The 15,220-nt window shown below is 41.9% G+C and overlaps 1 long non-coding RNA gene across 1 annotated transcript in view; it reads right to left on the reverse strand.

The window, feature by feature from the left end:
- The window catches only part of LOC142760032 (uncharacterized), a 78,046-nt gene that overhangs the window by 5,968 nt on the left and 56,858 nt on the right, over positions 1-15,220 (reverse strand). The window contains exon 2 of the long non-coding RNA XR_012883233.1: positions 568-675. This is a non-coding gene — a long non-coding RNA (uncharacterized LOC142760032). The remainder of the gene's footprint in view (positions 1-567; positions 676-15,220) is intronic.

The following is a 15,220-nucleotide window of genomic DNA, read 5'->3' on the forward strand; positions in this document are numbered from 1 at the left end:
ACCTAACTTGGTAAATTTGTTTTGCTTGGCTTGTACCGATTTTTAGTTACTTCCTGTTATCAGAGTACAGTGCATTGTGGGAATTTAGGTGCTGTTACACAGATCTGAGCGGTTAGGTCACAGGGTTGGGTGGAGCTAAACTGTTGTCTGTCTCCAAGGGCAACCAGTAGAAACTTAACACCAACTATGTGTATGAGTGAACAAAACAACCTGAAAATAACCCATTGATACAAAACAGTACAGCATTGTCTGCATATTTAGACCAGTTTCAGACCGTAATAAACCTGCATTATAGCGGCTGAATTACAAATGTAACACCTGGACCCCCTGCTGTTCTACTGAACCTATTACAACGTGGAGTCCTATGATGATCTCAGAGCAGTGGAGACACAGGGAGTCTGGTCTTACCATATTATGGCCATCTGCACCTGAACTTATTAAACGTCCTGAAGCTTGTGCAGCTGAACGGAAGGGCAGTTAGTTGCCCTTTAGGGCAATAATATTCTACAATAATGACAAAACCAGGCTAATACCAGGTATATTAACTCGGTATGCTCTCTTCAATACCTTCTGATGACACGTATGCGTCTGTGTAATACGATGACTCTCCCGCCTCCCAGGCTGCACGCTGTGCAAAACTTCACTGATCGCTTCCTTCCTTTCTGTAAACCGCGCCTGTAGAGAATTAGAACAGAATTTTAAGGGGTTTTCCACAATCGGACAACTGATGACCTAGCCACAGGATAGGTCATCAGTATATGATCAGTGCGGGTCCAACACTCGGACCCTGCCCTGATTGTCTGATGTTTTGAACGATATGCAGTAGTTGGAGCCAGAAGCAGATTGTTCTGCAGCTCTGCTTCTATTTACTGTGACCAGAGCCATTTACTTCCGGCTCCAACTACTGCATCCTGTTCAAAACATCCAGCAGCTGATTGGTCTGGGTTTCTGACCCCCACCGATCATATACTGATGACCTATCTGGTGGATAGGTGATCGGTTGTTGTAAACCCCTTTTAATTTTTATTTTTTTTACTCCTGATATAATGGAGCATAATAGCCAAAAGTAAAAAATAAAAACTTTATTAAACATATAAGGACATACATAAAGAGTAAAAAGGTACAGAGCTGGACATGAGGACTCTGAGTAATTTCACTGTAACACAGCTAACAGGACTCTCTCTATGATACAATAATGCAGGGTAGTATAAGATACGTAGAATCTGGTGGATGGACTATGGCTATAGTAAAAAGAGTAAATTTACAACGACAATATGAAGCAGCAAAAGGGTAGCTCTGCTCATAAAAGTAAGTGTCATGGAAACAGGTAGTAAAGGACCTACTAGCAACACAGAGACCTGGAGAATGTACAGACCATAAGTCATGTATAGAGAGTAAGTGTGAGGTCTGAAACCTGAGTAAGCCAAGTGTCCACCCATTCATAAGATAACTTACCCATGGTAAACGGTAACTAAGAGAGTCAGACCCACACCCCTTGAGGAAGCACATAGCGAAACGCGCGTTGGGGTTTCGTTCTACACCAGCCTGACTCTTAGTTACCGTTTACCATGGGTAAGTTATCTTATGAATGGGTGGACACTTGGCTTACTCAGGTTTCAGACCTCACACTTACTCTCTATACATGACTTATGGTCTGTACATTCTCCAGGTCTCTGTGTTGCTAGTAGGTCCTTTACTACCTGTTTCCATGACACTTACTTTTATGAGCAGAGCTACCCTTTTGCTGCTTCATATTGTCGTTGTAAATTTACTCTTTTTACTATAGCCATAGTCCATCCACCAGATTCTACGTATCTTATACTACCCTGCATTATTGTATCATAGAGAGAGTCCTGTTAGCTGTGTTACAGTGAAATTACTCAGTCCTCATGTCCAGCTCTGTACCTTTTTACTCTTTATGTATGTCCTTATGTTTAATAAAGTTTTTCTTTTTTACTTTTGGCTATTATGCTCCATTTTGTCTCTAGTGTATATTAGTATATATAGGAGTTGCCTCCCTTCAGTACTAGGGTAGTATGCTATACCTTAAAGGGATGGTGTTGCCAGAAAAACATGGGTTTTTTTTAAAAATTAAACATTTAGTGTGTGGGTGATTAAACATTGTTCAAATTTTTTATTTTTTTTTGGCACGAGCCAGGAAATATTATAAATTATTTCTAATTTATAATACTACCCATTTTTGGTTACTAGATGGGGCTGTTCCCAAAATTGCAGCATTGCAACATTGGGTTAAAAGCCCTCGCTCTAGTGAGCTCTCAGCATCCCCCCCTCCTTTATCCTGGCTAGTGCCGGGATAAACGAGGGGTTTGAAAGGTTTAACCTCCTACACTGTGTGTCGCCATTTTTTGAGGTAACCCACAGTGTAGTAGGTTTACATACAGTAGTAAACACACACAAACACTAACATACATTGAAATCTCTTACCTGCTCCTGCCGCCGCGGCTCCCTCCGGCCCGTCCGCTCCGTTTGCTGCCGCTGTTCCATGTGCACAAGTCCGGAAGCCGCGACCGGAAGTAGTAATATTACTGTCCGGCCGCGACTTCCGGTCCACAGGAAAATGGCGCCGGACGGCGCCAATTTCGAATAGGACTGTGTGGGAGCGGCGCATGCGCAGTTCCCACACAGACGCCGTACACGGCAGTCAATGGGACGGGAGCCGTTCGCAGTCCCTATGGGACTGTGGCTGCCGTATTCCATGTCTGTGTGTGTCGTTAATCGACACACACAGAAATGGAACAAAAAATGGCAGCCCCCATAGGGAAGAAAAAGTGTAAAAATAAGAAACAGTAAAACACAAACACACAAATGAATATAAACGTTTTTATTAAAGCACTAACATCTTTAACATATAAAAAAATTATTTGCGATGACACTGTTCCTTTAAGCATCTAGCCCCACATGTGCTGTATGAGTTGTTTTGTATATTCATCACTCCTGATATAATAAAATGACTCATCCTTCAGTTTAGTAATATATTGGGTTTAAAAATGGGATTTCCATGTTGGATATTTATGCCTTAGCCAAAGGCTATGCCATAAATGTCTGATCGATGCACATCCCAGGTCTAAGACGGGCATCTGTCTTTAGAACGAGGCGCCCTGAGCTGTTGGCTCTGGGTGGCTGAGTTTTTGGGAAACAGCCGAGCGTGTCTTGCTAATCTATTTCTGAAACGCCCATAGAAGTGAATAGGAGTCATGTAAAGACCGTAGCAGGGCAAGCTACGCTGTTGCTCCCAAGTCCTGGAAACAGCGTCGCTCCCAGTGCTATGTTGTCTTAATAATCACAGTTCGGTTTACTAAATTGCTTGTAAAGAAACGCCTGTTAATTTCATAGAGTTCACAGTAGGGAATGTAAAGTCGCATAGCACAGCGTTTTGAGGATGCCATTGGGTAATCTGGTTAACGGAGTGGAGTCTCTAAGACCTGGTGCCAGTTCACAGCAGTTTCTGAAGCAGCAAATACCAAGCATTCATTAGTAAATATAGAACATGTTGAGAATCACTATCTATGTGAAGCTGCACTGCTAGCAGTATAAAGGAGGGTGCCGGCCTAGAACATTCCTGACAGGACTTTACTAAGCAGCAATAAGTTATTTCTATTCCAAGGACAAGCCGCGGACGGCCAAGGAGTTCTGTTTATCAGTCACTTAAAAAAAAAAAAGATAGGGCCGTTCAACATTTTCTTAGATAGCCGGTTTGTCTTTTAACAAGATTTTCTAGAACAGGCCGTTAAATGGATATACACGATATGGCTAGGTTTACATGTTGCGGTCAAACTGCTTTTTTTATGTTGCCCATGACGTGTGAACCCAGCCTAAAGACAAAAGTATTGGGACGTGCCTCTTAATCATTGAATTAAGGCGTTTCATTCAGTCCCATTGCCACAGTTGTATAAAATCCAGTCTGCTTTTATAAACATTTGTGACAGAATGGGTCGTACCAAAGAGCGCACTGAATTCCAGCGTGGCACTGTAATAGGATGTCACCGGTCAGTTTGTGATAGTTCCTCCCTCCAAAATATTCCACGATTAACTGTGAGTAGTAGTATAGCAAAGTGGAAGCGTTTAGGAACCACAGAAACACAGCCACAATTGCAGACCACGTAAAGTTACTGAGTGGGGTTCTGAGTTGCATAGAGGATAAAAGTCGCCAATGCTCTGCTGACTCAATAACTGCAGAGTTACAAACCTCCTCTGGCAGTAACATCAACACAAAAGCTGCCCCGGGAGCTTCATGGCATGGGTTTCCATGGCCGAGCAGCTGTATGCAAGCCTTATATCACCAAGCACAATGCCAAGCGTCGGATGGGGTGGTGTAAAGTACACGGCCACTGGACTCCGGAGCAGTGGAAATGTGTCCTGTGGTGTTGGGAATCACGCTTCTCTATCTGGAAGTAAGGAGTCTGGGTTTAGCGAATTCCAGGAGAACGTTACCTGCCGGACTGCGTTGTGCCATCTGTAAAGTTTGGTGGAGAAGGGATAATGCTATGGGGTTATTTTTTTCAGGGGTTGGCATAGGCCCCTTCGTTCCATTGAAGGGAAATCGTAATGCTTCAGTATATCAAGACATTTTGGACAATTGTATGCTTCCAACATAATAGTTTGAGGAAGGTTTTTTTTATATTCCATCATGACTGTGCCCCAGTACACAAAGCAAGTCCATGAAGGCATGGGTGGGTGAGTTTGGTGTACAAGAACATGACTGGCCCGCACAGAGGCCTGACCTCAACTCCATGAAGGCTTTTGGATGAACTAGAACAGAGATTGTGAGCCAGGTCCTCGCCCACAACATCCGTGTCTGACCCCACCAATGCTCTTCTGGCTGAATGGGCAGAAATTCTCACACACACAAATTGTGGAGAAAGTCTTCCCTGAAGAGTGGAAGCTGTTTTATATGCAGGGGGGGGCCAACTCTATATTAAAGCCTATGGATTTAGAATGGGATGTCAAAAAAGCTCCTGTAGGTGTAATGTGAAGGTGTCCCGTAATATTTTTGTCCCTATAATATATTTGTTTAGCTGTCTTTTATTCAGAGTCTAATATAACAACAGTAAAAGCTAGACCCCTGCGGTTCTACTGATTATATAAAGGAAAAATTCTAAAATGACTGTCAGTTGGGGCATAAGTCTAGAAACCATTGATATCAATGCTTACAGACAAAGCTAGCCGGTCCCTGGTCTTCTTTTCCTTCCCGTCACTGTAGGGTGATTTCATGTCTAGGTTGTACTGAAGCGCCAGGTTATGTGTACGCCAGAGACTTTACTACTCCAATGTGTGTTTCTTTAGCGCTATTATGCAAAAGTTAAGTGCTTTATGCATCATAGCTAATCAGATTTGTTATTACTTACGTACTGTACAATGCTAATGGGGTTTTACAAAACCCTATTCACCTGTGACGGGAAAAAAATCTTCCGATTTTAGGGCTTGCTGCTTATTTTCATATTCACATTCTGCTCTAGATGTCACAGATTTTTAGCCTTTGCAATACAAATGCTCATATCCAAATAAAAATATGAGGACAAAATCCCCATTACAACTAAACATACAATCCGGCCTCATCCACATGAGACCATCGATCTCTCATGTGCACATACTCTTAAAGTGTCAGTCCAGTTATACTATCCCGCCAGAACTAACGTCAGACATGGAGAGACGCTGCTGCACGGTATAGCAATTCGAATTAGACCTGTGCATGATTCTCTCTTTATCATACTGTTGCCATGGCAACTGTACCTCCCAGTGTGCAGGAGCATTCCTCCCAGCGTGCAGGAGCGTTCCTCCACACCTGATGTTAGCTCGGGTGGAATAGTATAACTGGCTTCATACATAGCGGTTTTTTGTAAAAATCGCAACAGGGCTGGCTTTGGCATTTTTTCCCCATAGACCGTCATAGGTTTTGTTTTCCTCTTTAAAAAAACGCAACTTTTAATGTGTTGCATTTTTTATTTTTTTGTTATGTTTTTAGAATAAATCATTTTTATCTTTTAATTACATGATTTGCAATGTGAAAAATGGCACTTAAAAAAAAACCCCACAGGTAGTAAAACAGTATTTGGGAAAAAATGCCATACAAAACGCATGTACCATTTTACAAAAAAAGTGAGGTTATTTTTTAGATGCGTTTTGTTGGGGGTTTTTTTAAGCCAAAAAAGTGTGTGAAGGGTCAAGTTTATGTAAATAAAGCTTAAGGGCTTTTTCACACATTGCGGTTGAGGTGCGGTTAGAACTGAATTAAACAAATGCATTTGAAAAGCGCACGCAAAGTGAATGGGAGAAGGCGTTATAACTGAACTACTGCTACAAGTATGTCGACGATTCACAGTACAAGCAATGGAAATGAAATGCAAGGAAAGCAGCGCTCGTCCGAGCTTTGCGGCCCCTTCAAAACAGCTGATCAGCGGGGGTGCTGGGAGTCAGACCCCGACCGATCACATATTGATGGCCTATCCTATCCTTTAAATGGGAAAGTTTTGAAATGTAAATAAAAATTTTTCACTCGTACACATTTGAGGCCTAAACTGGCCTATAACCAACGACTACAACAGTTTGGGGTATAGACAAGTAAATGGTGGCAGACAATGTCAAGCATTATAACATTTGTCATCGAAAGAGATTTGAGCATGACTCATTTTTATATTGAATTGGCTTGTATTTAAAGTTTAGCGCCCGTAACTTAGCCCCAGAATGGATGACTCGCTAGAAATCTTCACATGTGTGATCATCTCTCCATTCTTCGTGTCTGCTTACTAGACAAGACCTCTAGATGCGTTTGTGTGTATGTCATTACGGCCGTCATGAAATCAATACTTCATCTCCTGGATCTGTTGCTGTTAATAATAATCTTTAATGGTTAGTAACACTTAAGTGGCATTCGCTGCTAAGCAATCAGTGCATATCTGCGCTTTCCCACTCTCTCTGAAGGTAGTTAGACCTCTTCTCCCTGAAGTTGGCCAATCTACCAGAGCATAGTGTTGAGAGAGGTAATATTCACAGCTACGATACTGAAGTAATTGTTTTAGACAGATTAGAAATTGGTTCCTGCAGTTCGTAAATGTATCTCACGATACTTTTTTTTATTTTGAGGTGATGTTATTCAGCAGCAGTACAACAAAGGAGGGTGGAAGCGGGGAAGAAAATAGAAAATAAAAGGGGACGAGTCCCTGTCTTTGCAGTGCAGGACAGTCTAATCAGTAGGCACCAGTCGGTTTCAGGAGCCCTGCTCTCGATCATAGATATGCAGCGTGAACACTTCATAGACCAGGTCAGTGTTCCCATTATAATGTCGGGAAAAATAATGTCACCAATGTTGCTATACAGACCACCAATAAAATGCAAATTTCCACTAATGACCACACCATCAGAATTAAAGAGGCTCTGTCACCGGATTATAAGTGCCCTATCTCCTACATAATCTGATCAGTGCTGTAATGTAGATAACAGCATTGGTTTTGATTTTGAAAAACGATAATTTTTTAGCAATTTTAGATTTATGCTAATTAGTTTCTTAATAGACAACTGGGCGTGTTTTTACTTTTTACCAACTGGGCGTTGTACAGAGGAGTGTATGACGCTGACCAATCAGTGACCAATCAGCGTCATTGTTCCAGTCTGATTGTGCAGTGAAAGAAGCCGGGCTGGAACAATGAGCAGGGGCGGACATACCGCATGTGCAGCCGGTGCAGCTGCACAAGGGCCCCGCGTGGGAAGGGGGCCCGTTCCTCTGCTGGCCGACTCAGTTCTCAGCTGCGCGATGCTGAGGACTGAGACAGAGGCCCGTGGACAGTAGCTGCGAGCCCATCAGCGGGCCCCCCGTGGACAGTAGCTGGGCAAAGAAAATGTGGGCAAAGAAAATAAAAAAACTATACTCACCTCCTCCCTCGCCTCCGTTCACCCGCCGCAGCCCCCATCCTCCTGTCTCGGTCTGTGTTACAAGTGTACAAGGCTGCACTGGTGACGCGCTGCCGATGGCACGTGACCGCTGCTGCCAATAACTCCTCATTGGTGTGCTGCTGAGGACAGTAGTTCCACAGCAAATCGCTGTTGAGGGCATTGATTGGCTGCAGCGGTCATGTGCCATCGACCGCGCGTCACCACAGCAGCTTTGTAAACACAGAAAGGGATAGGGGCTGCGGAGGGGGAACGGAGGCGCCGGAGGAGGTGAGTATAGGTTTTTCATTTTCTTTGCCCACATTTAGGGACTTAGTTTAGATAAGAATTTAACCCGGAAAAAAATGTGTTACTTGTGTTCTAAACTGGTAATAAAATGTACAATATAAATCTTCCTTCATAATTTTTATTAGTAAGGTTTATTTTTATATGCATATATATGTTTAGGTAACTTTGTCGGTATTGGGGGGGGGGGCGGGGGGGCCCTGGCACATTATCTGCACAGGGGCCTTTTGCAGTCTGTGTCCGCCACTGACAATGAGAAGTGTAGGACGCTGATTGGTCACTGATTGGTCGGTCTCATACACTCCTCTGTACAACGCCCAGTTGGTAAAAATTAAAAACACGCCCAGTTGTCTATTAAGAAACTAATTAGCATAAATATAAAATTTGAATTCCGCACTGCATGTCAATTTATTGACTTTTACGCTGCGTTTTTTTTCCGCAGCGTGGGCATGAGATTTTCTTAATCTCATCCACTTTGCCGCTACTGTAAATACTGTGGAATTTCCACACAGAATTCCGTTGCGGAAATTGTGCATTTACGATACGTGGGAACCTGGCCTTTCGTATTTTATATAATGTGCTTTCATAATATTAACATCCAACCGAAGTAGAAGAAAAGCCAGATTAGATTTTTGTTAATACTATGCCATTAGTTAGGTTTCGAGCATATAAATCCTGTATTCCAAGACTGTCCTTCAGAGGTTTCATAATAATTTATATCTTGACAGGATTCGCTTCTGGAGTTGTTCCATGTCGTCTAGTAACAGGGCCATTTCTGTACAGTTCCGAAAAGCTGTTTTACATTTTACCAATAATTATCCTCAAGGACACATCTGTACTGATAAGGCACCCGTCCTGGGCATTGGATGTGTGCCAACTTCCTGCAACAATAAAATCTCCAGACCACAATATTTATATAACGGCGTTGCAATGAAGATAAGGTTATAAAGAAAGATCGAACAATATAGTAAAATAAACATTGCTTTGTTCTTGGTGTAGATAACAATGATCTTAGGTAAGGGCTTTCCGCATACTCGCTACATCAAAGTAAATCTCCAGTATTCCTCTTATGGAGGCTGCTATAACAACCTTTATTACACGAGTGGTTCAGTTGCTTGTAGAGCATTCTGCTCTTGCTGTAAATAAAATCAGCTCCCAATTCAATGGCTTCCTATTGGGTAAGTTCTTATTAATGAGAGCAGAGTTGCAGTGTAAAGCATGTCCTATTTTTTTCACGGACCCTTCACACGCTCCGTTGAAACCGGTCGTGTGTACGGCCCCATTGAAATACATGAGTCGGTGTCACGGCCGTTGTTTTAAAATTAGACACATTTGCATTCCCATATTTTTATAGTAATAGCCAATTTAATAAATGTTCCCATTATTTACTTCTAGAGGCTGCAATATGTCCTGGTCATGCAGTAGTTTCTTTGAAGACGCTTTAAGAATATTACAATTGAATAAAAATCCCCCCCCCCCCCCGTAAAAAAGATTAAAATTCAGAGCAGTTTCTGAACTGTGTTGCGGGTCTCCTCTCACCCATGGGTGTATTTTAAACAAACCGTTCTCTCTAGATATCTACAGGTCTGACGGGAGTGGTGTAGGAAATACGTTACTAACTATAAACACATTATGTTCAATCCACTTTATGGAAATCCAGAGTACACATTTAAATTTCCCCTTAGTCCTATTTTTCTATCATTCTGAATAAATGTGGGGTGAAAATTCTTTTTAAATGCTACTTGGTTGGTTTTATGATATGATTTCCACTGTTGCTACATTATCCCCCTGATATTAGCCCCGCATTAAGTGTCCCAGTTTATGCAGACTCTCCTCTCTGTGTGCTTAGTAAAGTATTTCCATCACATGCTCGACTCTTGATTCCTGATAACAGGCAAATGACTTTTGAGGTTCACACTTTGCCAAAAATTCCTGAATGAGCAGAGACCTCCGGGCTGAATATTACAATTAATATGTTATGTAATCTCAGTGACCTGCACTAAACCTTATCAGAAGATTATGTAAATGTGCAGATTTAAGACATTATCCAGTATGTTTTTTTTTACCTTTTACAGATTATTAGCATCTCAGAGTGTAAAGGGGATTTTTACACAGGACAATTATCGGGCAGACGGGCATTCATATAACGCTCGTTGCCGATAATTGCCCTGTGTAAAAAGGGCAGCGATCAGCAGATGAACGAGCAATCGCTAGATCATCTGCTGGTCGTATCGGTTTAAAAAATGAAAAGATTATCGTTGTCTGTAGCACATGATAATAGTGTATGGGGACGAGCGATCAGAGTAACGACCGCTTGTCCCCATCCATAGCTCCGTGTGACAGGATGGCGCTCGCTGCACTGGCCGAGTGTCGGCTGGTGTAAAAGGGCCTTAAGACCAGCAATAAACAGGATGACAAACATTAATTTCACATTCCGACCAGTTAAAGTCATAAATGTTTCTATAAATTGAATTAAAAAACCAACTAGGCCTATTCCTCCGGTTATCTATTGGCTTGTGATGTCTTGTGACCCTGCCTATTCCCTTTCCATATACCTGTAGCTCCCCTTGTGCCCTTATGCATTAATAGGTGCCCTACTGTGTAGAAACCATAATAGTGCTCCTTTGGACACACACACACACACACACACACACACACACACACACACACACCCACCCCTCTTTGTACGGCACACATAATGCCCCCAAAGTGCCCCTACACAGTATTGTGGGTCTAAAATGCTCCCAACAAAGTATGAAGCCCTATAGTGCCACCACACACAGTATCATGTCCCAATAGTGCCCCCTACAGTAACTTGCCGCCCACATAGTGCCACCCTACACATTCTGATTCCCCAATAGTGACACTATACACAGTAGAATGCCCACTTAGTGCCACCTAAAAACAAAATAAATACCTAGCCCCGTTCCCACAGGAGGAGATCGCTGTGCTGTGTGTGGCGCGGCACTGGCAGGCACGATGACATCACTGCATTACACCTGTCTGCTACGTAATATCGGCAGCAGAATCTCAGAAATCCACAGCAAATGAGGTGTTTTTTTGCTATACATATAAAGTGCGGAAAACCTAGTACTGTGGTTTTAACTGCGGAATTGCTAAATCGCTGTAAAAAACACAACAAAACACTTCATCAGAGACAAATGTTTTATGTTCTCCCCTTACTTTTGTTGTTTGTAAGAAATGTAAAAAAATTTCCCAACCCCCTCGCTTTGTATCCCCTCCCTTTAAGGCTGGGTTCACACGACCTATTTTCAGGCGTAAACGAGGCGTATTATGCCTCGTTTTACGTATGAAAATAGGGCTACAATACGTCGGCAAACATCTGCTTATTCATTAGAATGGGTTTTCCGACGTATTGTGCAGACGACCTGTCATTTACGCGTCGTCGTTTGACACCTGTCAAACGACGACGCGTAAAAATACAGCCTCGTCAAAAGAAGTGCAGGACACTTCTTTCAGACGTAATTTGAGCCATACTTCATTGAACTCAATGAAGCACAGCTCAAAATTTACGGCTGTCAGAGGAGGAGCAATTACGGCTGAAACGAGGCAGCTGTTTTCTCCTGAAAACAGTCTGTCTTTTCAGACGTAAATGCCTGGTACCGTGTGCACATACCCTTATATTCAAAACGAAATAAAGAATTAAAAAAAAAAACACAGCTTGCTATTTTTACAACAGATTTTATGCTCCACATACAAGTCTATGGGTAAAAAAAAAACAGTATCTCTGTTCAGAATCCGCAGCATAAATTGACATTTAGTAAAATCTCATCCGCTTTACTGCTACTGTAAATGCAGCAAATTACCTGCACGTTAATACGTTGCGGAAAATCTGCAGCATATCCGGGCCGTGGACACAAACCCTAAAATTTCACATTTATTGTAGGCTGATGACATGGCAGATTATCCCATATTCTTTATGTACAGCACATATGCTCATGAAGGTGAAGCAAGGACAAGAAGCTCTCGGTCAGGGAACACCGTTATAGTCCAGGTCAATAAATCGAGCAGACTTCACATCGTGTATAAATATAACACGTTTAGCTCTATAATAGGGTACTCAGGAAAGGGGGAATCTAAATGCAATAAAGAAACCACTTCTATATATCTTCAGGAAGTCCAGTGCCCTATTAATTTGCTTATCTGCTTATAGCATGTCTCAATCTAAGGGCCCTTTTAAACGGGCCAATTATTGGGCAAACGAAAACGCTTGTTCCTGAAAATGCTCGTTCCTGATAATTGCCCTGTGTAAACAGGGCATCGATCAGCCGATGAACGAGAAAACGCTCGTTAATAGCTCCTTGTAAAAGAAGCAAACGAGCGCCGATCAACGAGCTGTCTCGTTGATTGCAGCTCGTTTACACGGCCCTCGTCAGGCCGTGTAATAGGACCCTAAGACTGCAAACGTCATTTAATAATTCTCTGATGTATTTATTTCATAAACTTTATTAATAATTATTATTATTATTATAATATACACTTAATTTCAGACACAAAAGCTGAGAAAACAGGGTCAGATATATAAGCTTCATCATTTTTGTTGTACACACTGTCCCCCTGTATTGTCAGGGTATGTTCACACACACTAATTACGGACGTAAATCGGGCGTTTTTGTCCCGAATTACGTCCGAAAAATGCGCCTCGATAGCGTTGACAAACATCTGCCCATTGAAAGCAATGGGCTGACGTTTGTCTGTTCACACGAGGCGTATATTTACGCGCCGCTGTCAAATGACGGCGCGTAAATAGACGCCCGCATCAAAGAAGTGACCTGTCACTTCTTGGGGCGTTATTGGAGCAGTTATTCATTGACTCCAATGAAAAGCAGCGCCAATTACGTCCGTAATGGACGTGGCGTTCAAGCGCCTGCACATGCCGGTACAGCTGAAATTACGGGGATGTTTCTTCCTGAAAACATCCCCGTAATTTCAGCCGTTACGGACGCTGCCGTGTGAACATACCCTCACTCTATGTCCTTTATTTCCACCAACTAATTCCCGAACGGTAAGTCCACCCCTGGCTAATTTCATAATAAATCTTTATAGGGATTGGATGATCCCAGTTTTTATATATGTCCTCATCATTCAATGATAAAATCCTGGCTACCTGCAGTCATCTCTAAGGCTGGGTTCACACGACCTATTTTTAGACATAATGGAGGCGTTTTACGCCTCGAATCACGCCTGAAAAAACGCCCCTAATACGCCTACAAACATCTGCCCATTGCTTTCAATGGGAATTACGGTGTTCTGTTCCCACGAGCCTTTATTTTACGCTTCGCTGTAAAAAAACAGAGCGTAAAAAGACGTTGCGTAGAAAGAAGTAGCATGTCACTTCTTGAGCCGTTTTTTGGAACTGATTTTCCATTGAACACTATGAAAAACTTCTGAAAAGAAGCCTCAAAAGAAGCTCCAAATTTCATTCTCCGCTTCAAAAATGCCTGAAAATCAGAGGCGGTTTTCTCTGAAATCAGCTCTGTATTTTTAAGACGTTTTTTGTTAAGCGTGTGAACATACCCTAACTGAGGACAGATTTAGAGGATGTCCATACTGGGGTTTTTGTGTAAATGACTGATCGTGACAGATTCATTTGTATGGGACAAACTGCTGCTGCTGTTTCGTACATGTTTCGGCACACAGAATGGCGTCATCAGGGAAAATGGCTGTTACAAAGACGCTTGTAATGGCCATTCTCCCCTGATGACGCCATTCTGTGTGGCGAAACATGTAGGGATTTATTGACTTTTTTGTAACACAATCTATGAATGACTAGCCTTATAATTGATAAATGAATCAATATAGTGACAATAGAGGGATGATATGAGTATGTAGGGATTAGCAGTCAGAATAATAATGGGAGGAATGCCTCCATGTTCTTTAGTTTAGAAGATAGAGGCATTCCTCTTAATTGGCTATCCACTAATACCTTCAAATTGAGATCTTTATTCCGTATGACCATTTTTATAGTTGGATGACCGTGAAGGGACAAGAGGAATGTGCTGAGATCAGTATGCAAAACATTGTTATTTTAGGAGGAATGCCTCCTTTCATTTCTAGCTTCAAGTAGATAGCAGAAAGTAAAGTGAGAGGAATGCCTCTATTGTCCTGAATACACCCTGTGATTTCAAATCATATAAGAGACCTGTGATAGTAACAACATCTTCCTACTTACTGGAATTCCAGTTTCTCTACTTGTAAGCATGTATGGCATACCTCCCTTCCCTCTATAGCTCTATATATCAATACTAGTTTGAAAATCAAAATTTCTAATTGGGAGTCCATGGATTAAACTTTTAATTCACAATTGTTTGTCCTTAGTAGGGTTAGTTAAAACGTTTTTCTTTTTAAATTCACAAATAAAGTTTATTGTAATACATCAGAATTACATAGAGTAGGGAAATGTGTAAACAATGTATCAACTGTAAGTACAAAAGAACACAGTAATTCAATATAGCAATACGACGGTGGAATCCCAAGTGCAATCAATTAGGACCATGAAAGAGTTAATAAGCAAAGAAATGTGGTACAAAATAATAGCATACAAAGTAGTATAAAATGAGCAGGGCATCTGGTAGGTATACGCTCCCCGAGTATTTATCAACCTGTGCGCAGCACCAATCTCGGCCTAAGGCACAATATAAACGAGGAACTCAATTACCACAGATATAAATGTAAATTATTATAACCTAAATAAGACCGGTAACATTCAGCGGAAGAACAGGACCAGTATCTCTACAGCGGAGAACGTGAGATTGCATAGCGCAGTTTATAATGGAATGAGAGAAGGGTGAACTGGAAATGGGCCAAGCAGGAGCCACATCCGTGGCAGAAAACGGATTAAGGTCTCGGGGTCGAGTGAAAGAATCCATGTTTGGAGGGACAGACAGTGGCAAGAAACTGCAGCCATCTGTCCCAATTTTTGATGAATTTGAAAGGACAGTTTCTATGTTCGTATAACCACTTATTGTGAGGTAACATAGTACCAAACAATGGACTGCCATTCTTCAAA

This window comes from Rhinoderma darwinii, chromosome 4, assembly GCF_050947455.1.
Source record: "Rhinoderma darwinii isolate aRhiDar2 chromosome 4, aRhiDar2.hap1, whole genome shotgun sequence".
NCBI lineage: Eukaryota > Metazoa > Chordata > Amphibia > Anura > Rhinodermatidae > Rhinoderma > Rhinoderma darwinii.